Genomic DNA, 10,956 nt, shown 5'->3' on the forward strand with positions numbered 1-10,956 from the left:
TACATTACTTGCATTTGGGGTCCTTAAAGTATAGATGTTTTGTGATGTGACTGACTACAAACAGGATATATATAAGTATTAAAGAAGTGAGATGAAGGGTGAATAATGAAGTGGAACACTACGCATAGACCCTCTGGAACAAAAACATTTTCATTTACCTAGTACAATGTTAAAGTTATTTAATTTTGTTTGACTTTGTTATGCAGCTCTTCTCCATTTTGACTTTGTGACTCTTTAGGGTGGAATTTCACGTGAGCTCAAAAGTCAGCTATATTCAGTGGCGGCTCTAGACAAATGTAACTAGGGGGGCCAAGGAGGGGCCAGTGTTTAACCAGAGGGGCACATTAAAAATGGCAACATATTTTATTTAAATGTAATTAGATTAGATTAGATTAGATTCAACTTTATTGTCACTGCACATGTAGGTACAAGGCAACGAAATGCAGTTAGCATCTAACCAGAAGTGCAATAAGCAGTAAGTACAGAATAAAGGTCTATAATATGTACAATAACTATACAGGTAAGTATTATGGACATAATTTACAGATATTAAATACTATAAGCACAATATACAGATAGGTGTACTATGAACATACTATACAGATGGGCTATGTAAAAGTGTATGTACACTATAGGCAGAACTATGAACATAATTTACAGTATTGCAATGGACAGTAAAGTGCATAGAAAATATTTCAATGTGCAAATGGATTATACAGTGTTCCTGGATGAACAGACAGTAGTGCAAGTAATAACAAGTTACTGTTTTTTGCTTGTTGTGAATAAATAAATAAATCAGAGTGTTGAAGAGGGGGAGGAGTCTATGTGTGTGGTGTGGGGGGTATTGAGGGGTGTCAGAGGGCAGAGTTCAGCAAGGAGACAGCTTTAGGGAAAAAGCTGTTCCTGAATCTTGTGGTCCTTGTTCGGAGGCTCCTGAAACGCCTCCCGGAGGGGAGGAGGTTAAGCAGTCCGTGGTCAGGGTGAGAGGAGTCCTTGAGAATGCCGCGAGCTCGACGTAGACAGCGTTTCCTCTGGATGTCCTCAAGAGCAGGAAGTGGTGTCCCTGTGATGCGCTGGGCAGTTTTCACCACCCTCTGCAGTGCCTTGCGGTCAGCCACTGAGCAGTTCCCATACCAGACTGTGATGCAACTGGTCAGGATGCTCTCGATCGCACACCGGTAGAAGTTCACCAGGATGGATGAAGACAACTGGTTCTTCTTCAGCGTCCTGAGGAAGAAAAGGCGCTGGTGAGCCTTCTTGACCAGGCTGGAGGTGTTTGTGGCCCAGGACAGTTCCTCCGAGATGGTGGTTCCCAGGAACTTGAAGCTGGAAACACGTTCTACAGCCAGCCCGTTAATGTGGATGGGGTCATGCGTGCTTCCATTCTTCTTCCTGAAGTCCACAATGAGCTCCTTGGTCTTATTGGTGTTAAGGAGCAGATTATTGTCAGCGCACCATGTGGCCAGGTGCTGTACCTCTTCCCTGTAGGCAGTCTCATCGTTGTCACTGATGAGGCCAATCACCGTGGTGTCATCTGCAAACTTAATGATGGAGTTGGATCCATGCACAGGCTTGCAGTCGTGGGTGTAAAGGGAGTAGAGGAATGGGCTCAGCACACAACCCTGTGGTACGCCAGTGTTAAGTGTGATGGTGGTGGAGTGGGTGTGGCCTGACCGAACATGCTGAGGCCTGTTGGTCAGAAAGTCCATAATCCAGTTGCAGAGTGAGGTGTTAAGTTTTGTGGTCAGCTTGGAGGGAATGACGGTGTTAAATGCTGAACTGAAGTCAACAAACAACATCCTAACATACGTGTTGTTATTGTCCAGGTGTGTGAGTGCAGCACTGTGCATACTGCATCCTCTGTGCTCCTATTTCTGCGATAGGCAAATTGGTGTGGGTCCAGTGTGGGTGGGAGGCAGTCTTTGAGGTGTGCTAGGACCAGTCGCTCGAAGCACTTCATAATGACGGGTGTGAGTGCTACGGGGCGATAGTCATTCAGGCACGTTGGGGAGGAGTGTTTCGGTACTGGCACAATGGATGTGGACTTAAAACATGTTGGCACAGTTGCTTGGGTGAGGGACAGGTTGAAAATGTCTGTGAAGACCCCTGCAAGCTGCTCTGCACATGCCCTAAGCACACGTCCAGGAATGCCATCCGGGCCAGCAGCCTTGCGTGCGTTGATCCGGCTCAGTGCAGTGTGGACATCTGAGGGGGTGAGTTTTGGTGGCCGGTTGGTGGTCTGCTGAGGGTGAGATTTTGGTGGCCGTCTCCTTGCTGTCGCTGTTGAAGCGAGCATAAAAGTAATTTAGCTCGTTAAGGAAGGAGACGTCCGTGACTGTTGGTGTGGAGTTGCTTGACTTGTAGTCACTGATGATCTGGATGCCCTGCCACATGCATCGGGGGTCAGAGTTGGAAAAGTGTTCCTCTACCTTCAGCTTGTAGCAGTACTTGGCCTTTTTGATGCCCCTTTTCAGGTTAGCCCTGGATTTACTGTAGGCCTGAGCGTCATCTGACCTGAAGGCAGCGTTGCGGTCTTTCAGCAGAATAAATAAAATAAATAAATATTTAAAAATGCAAATAAATACAAAAAAAGTAATTCTTGAAAAACAGTAATTGAAAATCTACACAGTAATTGTACACAATCTAAACATGTTAATAAAAACAAATTACTATTAGTACTCTTATAAAATTAAATCAGGCAATCATACATTTCACAATTTAATATTTATATATGAACGTCAAGAATTCAGAAGTGTATATCTTTATAATGCTTTCACTACACTACACAGAAATAATATAGAATTAAATTATGCTTATTTTAAATGTATTGTGCAGGCTAAAAATATAATAAGCTTTTAATAATCTTTCAGTGCGCAAAACAAAGATAATATGAAACGCTTCAAAACTGAGCTCACAAAGTGATTTTAAAAGTTTACGGCTTTTAAAACGTGTGTGATCTAACAGGCACAAGCGAGTCTTTTAAAAACAGCAACAAACATAAAATACAAATACACAAAATAAAGTCATTTTATGCAAATCCTCAGCCTTTTTATCTACAGATCAAGCATTATAATGTGACTATATAATATTGGAGAGAGTTTTACCATGAATGGATACAGACGGTTGGTCTGGGAACGCCCCGTCACATGATGTGAATTTAGCCCGTGGGGGAAACCATTGCATTGGCGCCAATTGAAATCAGGGGGCAAGGTACTCGACCGGAAGTTGAAGTCGGGTGGGGGCTGCCATCTTTTAGCAGAACTTCACTTGCGTTAGCATTCCCATTGACTCCCATTCATTTTGGCGTCACTTTGACAGCGAATAACTTTATATCTGAGGTGTTTAAAGACTCCGTTTGTCCATTATTTATTTCTAAAGATAGACGACAATGTATAAAGGGCTCCATTACCTTCTATGTTACATTATGGCCCCGTATAAACAGTTTTTGTAAAAAAAATAGGCTAACGATTGCGTCATAACCACTCGTCTCTCTGTCGCATTACCGTACAGACAGGAGGAGAAGCTCGCAGGCAATTAACTTAATATGGCGTACTGGCGTTACATTTTAAAATAATATACAAAATAATTAATCAGAATACTTACTCCTGCTCACTCACACCAAAGAACTCCCCGCTCAAGCTCGCCGTCTCTGCAAGATTAACGATGGCAGTTTGCACGCACAGCCACTTAGAAGATTTATTTTGTTATCCAAAGGGACAGAACTATTTGCACTGTATTTATCAGTGGGACAATATTCATACAATACTACAACCTAGAAATAATTTGCAGGTCTCAGTAGCATGAATTATGTGCCCAGCTACATCTGATTCAAATATTATGCTAATTAACAGTGAGCGTAGTTTCAGACATTTCAGTGCTTCACTCGCACTGACTCTTATTCTGCCTGAAAGAATGTCAAGACCGAGCTGAAGGCTGTCAGATGAAAACCGATCCGATTCGACCAATCAGATGAAAGCAGCGTTTCAGCTCCACCCACAAGTGCGAATGAAATATTGAAGCCATAAACCGAAATGATCAAAACATACACGGACCAACTGTCTTGTCCATGTTGTCTCACTTGATTGAATCCTCTTCTTGAGATTTGAGTCTCTGACCTTCTGCAAGCCACATTGTTCACACAATGATTGACATGGCGCGAGGGCGGGGACACGTGATCGGCTCGGAATGCATTTTCAATGTGCACATTGAATTTTGCTACATTCATTGCGGGACACCGAATGAAAATGCAATCGTAAGTGTCTTGACTGTGAGTGTTAATGCAATTAAGAAAAATAGCATTTAAATGATCATTTTGCCACAGTTTTTGCTTTAACATGTTAGACATATCTAATCATTTCTGTAATACAAATATCGATATGGACTAGTGTCTATGAAAATTAAAGTTAAAAGAGACTAAATTGTTCTACGTGTCTGGATACTGCTGTAAATGGACGAGGTGCGCGCTATTTGAATACTGAATGGAGAATGATTAACAGCCGCAGAGGAGGGAAAACAAGGTTTCCGTAAACTTTTATTTAATGATGTAAATAGTTTTCTGTCCATAACATTAAGCTATGGAATTGCTTCAGATGACTTTGAGAAATTATAATCGGACCTAAGTCACCCAAACTGATGTGGAAAAAAACGGGAGGTGCCGAAAAGCACGATGTTTGCATCCCTGAATATGATTAAGTTCCTAAGTGTTTGGGTGCGCTGCACTAATTTACCCGTGTAGAACGTTGCATCACATTAGTTCTGCTTTTGGCGCTCGCGTGTAAAATCATATTTCTTCTTTTTTTTTCAGCATGGGGGTGGCCAGCAGGCGGCAAGGAAGTCGACCGGACAGCTACTAGAAGATTTACATCTGTCAGACAGGTTGCTGACCTCTTCAAGTTTAGTTTGAGTCTGCGCGTCAGAAACGGAAGTGCTAAATAACGCTAAAAAATGGGCTTCACTTGTCTCAATTGAGTTCCAATGGGTTCGCTGTGTCCATTTCTTTTACTGTCTATCTTCTGTGAATTTTCTGTGCTTTTTCAATTTTGTGTGTGCATTTGTGAATTTTGTGCGCATTTGTGTTTCCTGTGTGTGTATTTATGAATTATGTGTGTGCATGTGTGAATGTAGTGTGTGCATTTATCTTTATTGAGACTCTTTTGGCTCCATATTTGTGAGCTTCAATGGAGTTGACCTTAGTTCTTTCTATGCACATCACAGGTACGAAATCTAATCGTTTTACTAATGTGAATATGTCTTGGATTAATGATTTCTTATGGTGACAAATCACTAAATTGACGGGCAGTTTTAAAATTCTCTCTTAAAGTTTTTATTCCTAATGTTTGGTTACCAGGCTTTTTTTTTTTTACATTTATAGGTAAGCCCAGAGGCTGCATGCCCACCTGTATTCTACTCAACTTTTAGATAGATTTTTCAGATAATAAGAGTTTTTTTAAATAGGAAAACCTGATTACCAGATAATGAGAGACCAGACAAAGATCCCATGCCATTTCTCTGGCATGATAATTTTAATAGCAAAATATCCCACCGATAACTGGTCCATGTGGCACTAAAAGTCAACACTCCATATATGATCTAAAATGCAATTTTCAACATGTTTTGCCACAGGACTTCAATTGCAAGAAAATAATAAGTATATTATACAAGTAAATACATCCTCTGACCCCCTCCCATACCATAAACCGAGCTTTCCTCACGCTTGGGCCATGAGGTTCAGTTCTCTCCTCTTATCAGTGCCCCCGATGACAAGTAATTTCACAGCACTGGACAATCTTTTTATTTTCAAAAGCATGTCAGTGCTTCATTTTCAAATTAGACCAATGCTAAAACACACAGGAACAAAGTGCATCACAATATTGTGTATTCATATATCTATTGCTGAACTGGGACCATATTAAAGTGCCCCTATTATGGATTTTTGAAAATATAGCTCCCATGCAGTGTGTAATAGCTTTAAGTGAATGAAAACATCATGCATAGTTTTAGAAAGAGCACCTTGTATAAAGTTATACTACGGGGCCATTTAACACTTGAATCTGATTGGCTGACGAACGTTCTAAAAGGTGTGCAATTATTTTCAGGGAAACGCACAGAGATGTTTCTGTGGATGAAACTGTTGATGTACCTGGGTAACTGTGCAGTGTTTTTGTACTTTTGTTTTCTTGCTCGATTCACGTGTTCTTTCTCAATTTCACAAGCAATTAAAAATGAATGGCAAGTAACACACTGAATTATGCATAATTTTTTTTTTTTTTTTTTAATTAATTTTTTCTCAGTGAGGGATTAAAAAATGATGCATTTCATTAGGCTGAAGACCAGACACGAGAGAAAACAGGAAATGATCGACCCATCACAGTCTACTGGACATTAGGACAACACAAAAAACCTACAATCCCCCCTGAAACAGACCAAACAGTTTATTCAGAGGTGTACAAACAACCAAATGAGAAACTATCCGCCATTTCAGCCGATGACACTTAAAATGAAACTGGCTATGTGTCATGGGGAAGTTGTCACAAGACTTGATCTCAAAATGGCTTCCTTTGTTACATGCCGCATGTTTTGTATTTCTTGTGGTTTACTTTACCGCTGTACTTTACAGTGAATTTAAATTGCAGTTTTATTTTCAGTAGTTTTGATCATGTTACAGACTCTTACTATTCTCTGTCATATCTTTAAATGGTTAAAAAAAAGGGTATGCAGTTCTACTTTTGAGCCAAAGTTGGTGTCTTCTTCTCTAGCATTGGTTTAATATATTCATTTCAGACTTCCACAACCAAGCTGTCTTAATATTTTTGTGTGTATTTTGAACTTTTTTGTGTGTATTCTGAATTTGATATTGTTACACAGAACACATAACCATCTAAAAAAATAAAAGTGATAAATATTAATGGAAGTGAAAAAGCCTTTGACAACTAACCCCAATCTGCTCCACATGAAAATGAGCAAATACTGTAGGTATAATACTGACCTCACGTCTCGTATTATATTTAGCAAGCAGAGATTTGAATTCAAACATATCCAGTACAAACATGACATATAACTCAAGTATTACTTGTAGAGATTTTTTGTAGAAGTCCTTTCAGTGCATTTTAACTGAAAACCACTAGATGGCGACATTTAATCTTATTTCCGACCATATGTTTCTCGTCCAGTCGTCCATTTATTTATTTATTTATTTATTTATTTATTTATTTATTTAAAATCGTATTTCAATTGTGCTTCTGTTGATTCTTGGCTTAGACTTGGAGATATCTTTACCTGAGAAAACACTGATGAAGCTTACAGAGACCCACACATCATGCAGACAATAATACATTTATACACAAATTAAGAATCTATTCCCACAAATTAAGAATTTGTTCCCTTGTTTTCTAAACTAAATTCCTTCATTTTAGATAATCATGGGCACAGATTAAGAATTTGTACACACTAATTTGTTCCCTTGCTTTTATAATGTTAATTTGTTCCCTTGTTTTAATTAAATCAAAACAAGGGGAAAAAATGAACATTATAAAAGCAAATAAAAGAAATATGACCAGTCATAAATCATGACTTAATGTACAAACTGAAAGATGTTTAACAACTTTTGTTGGACCAGCCATGAGTCAGGAACTGAAATCAGGAAGTCAGATATCTGTAAGCAGCAATGTTTTAGACAACAGTGCAAACCAATGCCCAAAATAGCATCATAGCGCCTCACTGATATATCTGTCATTTCACAGCAGCTGTCAGACTGTCATCTAATGGGGACCTGATCATCAACTCCCAGAGCAGGGGTCAAACTGATTTGTGAAATGTGAAAATATTTAGGCTTGAATGAACACTAAAGCTGCCTCTCACACACTGTAAAGAATCTAATAAGCTAACAATATAGGTAACAATATTACACATAATATTTTGAGTAGTTTTTCAAGATGGATTTTTTAATGTAATCTGCCTAAATAAATCATGTGAAATCTCCTAAATTAATTAATCTATGACACAATGAATTTAATATAATAAGGGGAATGTGCCAATGGCCTTCCTGATATTGATGATCTTCTCAGAAAAGAAGGATACAAACTCATTGCATATGCAGTCTGAGAGCATTTCACTGGGAATCTGACTTGGGGGGGTTTGTCAGTCTCTCAACAGTGGCAAAAAGAGTATGAGTGTTTTTTAAGTTACTGTTTATAAGGTTTGAGAAGAAGTTCTGTCTAGTTTCACATTAAAAGCATGAAGGATGTTTTATAGACAACCCATTCTCACTCCAAAGGCGTCAAAAACTGAAGCATGGTCAAGCGCCCCTAGCGTCACTTTTATGACGCCAAATGTGCCTCTCGGCGTCGAATATCGAAGCACTACGACCTTCATTGCTTTCAATGGGAAACTTTTGGCGTCAGAATTCGACACGAGGACATGAGATGTTTATCGCTATGAAATCACGTTCAAGAAGTCTCATTCAGCACACATCGCGATACTTGCTATCAGTTCCACAGTTTGGGTGAGTAGTCGTATATACGCTCTTTTAATGCCTTTTATAAAATGTATTCTGTCTTATTTATTAATCAGATTAGTGCCATATGTTTAATCGTTGTATTATATCGGTCATCCGCGGCTGTCTTTGAGTTTCATTGCGTTTAAATAAATGAACACAGCTGCTAATTAGTCTGATTAAACTCTATCTGTCACCTGACGTGCCATAGACCTTCAATCCGTTTTATATCATTATTAATTTCAGGATTAATGATGTAAGTTGTATTTGTAGTAAAATCATGGTAATCACGACACTTACAATAGTAATAAATGAAATGTGAAGTTAAAACACAGTAAACAGGACATTAGTAACTGTAGTTTTACTATGGTATATTAATAATCAATACAACAATACAATAATCACCAAACCAGCTATGTTTGTATCACTGTAATGTTAGTGTTTTTATGTGCTTTTATATGACAGATATCACAGTAATCATATGTTCTGTACCATGCTTTTAATACCTTTTAATGTAAATCCCCCCCCCCAAAAAAAAATCAAATTAAAAATAAATAATAAAACATGCATTTTTCCATTTTGCAGTTCATTCATATCAGTTTATATTTATATATATATATTTATATATATTTATTATATCTAAATATTTTGCTCACAGATCATTATTAACATTCTTTATATAATTCAATTTTATTTACTCTCCCCTTTTTATTATTTTTATTTTTATTTTTTAGCTGAAAAGACGTAAAGGCAGTCAGCCCAGTGGTGTTTCTGGAGAGGGATTCCTTCAGAAATGGAGAAGACAGAAAGCTGCGGAGGCAGATATTTGCAGCAGTATGTGATAGTTTGTCCCTTTTATCAAACATTCCTGCTGTTATAATTTGTACAGCATTTGTTGTTTCTTAAACTGTTGCACTGTCCAAATACCCACACTTGCCATCTTTGCACTTGACCACTTGATTACTTATTTGAAGTCTTTCCTGTATTTGGCCTAGTGTTCGAGTGAGCATGATGACCACAAGTGTGTGTCGAACTTTTCATGACCTGATGACTGTGTTTCCCAATCCTGATCCTGGAGAACCCCAGCACTGCACGGTTTTGGCGTCTCTCTTATCTGCCTTGGAGTCTTCACTGATGAGCTGATGAGTTGAATCAGGTGTGTTTGATCAGGGAGACATCTCAAATGTGCAGTGTTTGGGTTCTCCAGGACCAGGATTGGGAGCCACTGCCTTATGGGACACTTATGTGTTTACAGAGATTTTTAATATCTAATTATCAATATTTCACATACTGTACATTGGACAGCTTCCCATGACCTCTTGTGAGATCTCGGCAAAAAGTCTGACGATTTATTCCAAAACATGATGCATGATGGGATACACTAAGCTTTGTATAGCTCTCCGGAGCATTATTGGAGAGGTTTAGTGTGTGTTAAGGACACTGTGCTTTGGCATTATTAAGACCGGGGACAGTCTCGTTCACACACTGTCACGTACACACACTCTCAAGTGGCCAAGACTGCAAGTGTGGGTATCTGGACAGGGTCAAAGTCTTAAAAATGATCCCTAAACACAGTCGCACATCACAGTCTTAATAATCCAGTTTAACACTTGTATGATATTGTACAAGCCCCAGGACGGTCTCATCTGACACTATCAAAAGAATTCATATGACTATAGCTTGCTATTAATTACTTGTATTCAATAATGCATGCATTTAACATTTAATTATACAGCATCTTTACAGAGGCTGCTTTTATGGTCTAAACAAAACACAGTGTAATGTATAAGTTGAATGTAATTTAATATTTCCTTCCTTTCTGTCTTACAGGATTGTTTGAGGATAACGCTGTAATTCTCCATCATGCACAAGGACTCACCTCGTTAACTCTTTGTCACCCACACACACAGATATGGTCCCTGGATCAGTGATTAGACTTTGCAGTGGTTTGATTTTTGCAGAAGATGTAACTTTGTTTTAATTATAAGCTCATAATGAATACATTACAGAACCAGTGATGAAAACAATAGTTAAAAATAGCGCTCCATTTTAAAAATATATTGCACACTTGACATGCATGTCTTCATGGTGTTTTTTTGTGAGTTTGAAACATTTACATTGTGTTGTATAACATTTTGGTCACAACACTTTTTCCAGTGTTCTCTGAAAGACATACTGTATTTACTGTTTTGTTTTTTAATAAAAGCATTTTCATTTGCATACTGAAAATAGTTAATGTTTACAACATAACTGGCTTTTTATTCTTTATGGTGGCAAAAACGAGCTTGGTGACAGAGGATGCAGTGTAGTAATTTGGGCATGTTGTCTTTAAATGAGTTTGACATATAAATAAATAATGGAAGATCCTTACAAAAATATGCATGTTTATTATGCTTTATGTATTTATTTGTTCATTCATTCATTTATAATTTCAGTTTTTATTCTTAGAGTTCAAATGGTAGAGA

At 38.2% G+C, this 10,956-nt stretch overlaps 1 long non-coding RNA gene across 1 annotated transcript; it reads left to right on the forward strand.

Annotated features, from left to right (window-relative positions):
- Positions 1-8,256: 8,256 nt before the first annotated feature.
- Positions 8,257-10,676, forward strand: LOC127966320 (uncharacterized). Its single transcript, XR_008155586.1, has 3 exons — positions 8,257-8,500; positions 9,226-9,325; positions 10,322-10,676. It is a non-coding gene; the product is annotated as an uncharacterized LOC127966320 (long non-coding RNA).
- Positions 10,677-10,956: the final 280 nt, after the last annotated feature.

This window comes from Carassius gibelio, chromosome B10 (genome assembly GCF_023724105.1).
Source record: "Carassius gibelio isolate Cgi1373 ecotype wild population from Czech Republic chromosome B10, carGib1.2-hapl.c, whole genome shotgun sequence".
Lineage (NCBI taxonomy): Eukaryota > Metazoa > Chordata > Actinopteri > Cypriniformes > Cyprinidae > Carassius > Carassius gibelio.